The following is a 1,959-nucleotide window of genomic DNA, read 5'->3' as shown; positions in this document are numbered from 1 at the left end:
TGAACATGCTAGCCTTGGTCCCAGGGGTGTGAGGTGTGTGTCTAGGAGTGTGTGCGCATGTGTATGTGCTGTTCTTCCATGTGGTGCAATCCCTGGTCTTCCTGTTGCTGCTGTGGAAAGATGAGAGGCCTCCCTTTCCCTCTCTGGCTGCTCCTGGCTGCCAGGCGTTGAGGAGAGACTGCGCAGTGCTAGCTGAGCCAGGGAACAGGCTGCCTCTCCCTTCCAGAACAGTCTGGGAGGTGAGGAGGGAGAGAGGTCATGGAATCTCTCCAAGGACACTGTTCCCTGCAGAGAAAGATAACTGGGGCCTAATCCCTGCCCAGCAGAGATGTCACCTGCTCTGTCACGTGGAGGTGAAGCTGAGCCCCAGCACACCCCAGTTTAGTGGGAGCCCCTCGAAAGGATCAGCTCCCTGTGTGCTCTGCTGAGCTGTGATGGCAAACTCGCCCTCCACCTTCTCCCCCTGAGGCAGAGCTCGCCTGAGCCAGGTTGTCACTCAGCTCCTGAGGGCAGGTTTGCTTGTTTTCACGCAGTACCTGCTCAGTTTGCCTGTTTGGTAGTGTACAGACTCCCCCAGCCCAGGTGTGCCCCAGCACTCACTGCTCTTCAAAACCCAGAGGCAGCAGAAAATTCCTCTCACTTGGGTGGCTCTCTGACATGGTCTGGCCTTTTTTTTTTTTTTTTCTTAAGGCTTTCCTACTAGATCCATCCTCTTTTTTTTTTTTCCCCTCTTCTCCTCCCACTCAAACTTTTTTTTTTCCCAGCTTTCAGTAGACAACATCTGCAGACTTTGATTTTTAAACTGAGAGACTGAGATGGAAAGCTCTGAAGAGAACAGACCTCTCCCTCCCCATTCACCTTTTGCTGTGGCAGCTATTTTTTGTTGTTTTTACCCTTGTGAGACAGTGCAGCTCTTTTACCTGCCAGTTGCAGTGTGAAAGCAACCAGATTCCCTGCCTCTGCAGTGGGTTGCTGTTTTTAATGGCTGCTTTGGTTTAAAAAAAAAAAAGACAAAAAGACAAATAATAATAGGAGAGAAGGGGAGAGAAGAATCTCTGCCTCCAGCCCCTTTTCCCCTTGTCGTGGGCAGATTACCTGCTTGTCGCTTGTTAATGAGGAATTTGTATTTATTGGTGAAGGAAAAACACATGCTGGGGAAGTTGGGAGAAGATGTTGCTTTATTGACCTCTGCTGTTTACTTCAACCCCCTCTTTGGGAAAGCTTCTTCCTGCTCTTTCTGGTTAACTCTTTCTAGCCTGGGATATGCAGGGATGCCTCCTTTATTTTTGTATTCTAGCAATGGGCTCTCCGTTAGGAGACTCTAGGATTCTCTTAGTGTTGCAGTGACCATTGCTTCTCGCTTTTTCGAGTACTAAAGATGATCATCTCGTAAACTTTGCCCCTGCAGTTGTAGAGGTAACACACGAGCCTTACTGCCCTCATTAGAAGGAGCAGAAAACTTGTTTCTCTGGTCCCTGGAAGAGAAAGGGTTAAGCGATTAAACAATTCTTTGTTCTAGTTCTTTCTTGGTGTCATTTTGTTTTGGGGGGATTGTTCTGCCTTTGTTCTACCTTTCTCCCCTGTGGAGGTGGATGAGGGTGGGTGGAGGGTGGCCTGGGTGGGTTGGGTGTTGTCTATGCTTTGTGGAGAATAGAGACTCCAAAAACTGGGGAATGGGAAGCCCATAATGTGGCTTGTGTGAGGGCTCAGGGTTAGTGCTGAGATAGTTTATCCAGGTTTGGGAACTCAGATCTGTCAGTGGAGTGAGGGTTTGGGAGCAGAGGCCACCCCCGGTGTGGTTTAGAGCCAAAACTGCCAGCGCTGGGGTGAGGATGGGAACAGCTGCCTGGGGCTTGCTGGGGAGGAGGGGAGTGATGCACGGATCATACAGAGCTGCTGGAACAGAGTCAGTGTCTGAATCAGGTTTTGTCAGGGAGAGAGGTAAAATCAATCGTTGTT

Source organism: Acanthisitta chloris, unplaced genomic scaffold (genome assembly GCF_000695815.1).
Source record: "Acanthisitta chloris isolate BGI_N310 unplaced genomic scaffold, ASM69581v1 scaffold18665, whole genome shotgun sequence".
Lineage (NCBI taxonomy): Eukaryota > Metazoa > Chordata > Aves > Passeriformes > Acanthisittidae > Acanthisitta > Acanthisitta chloris.
Note: the sequence above shows the minus strand (reverse complement) of the source record.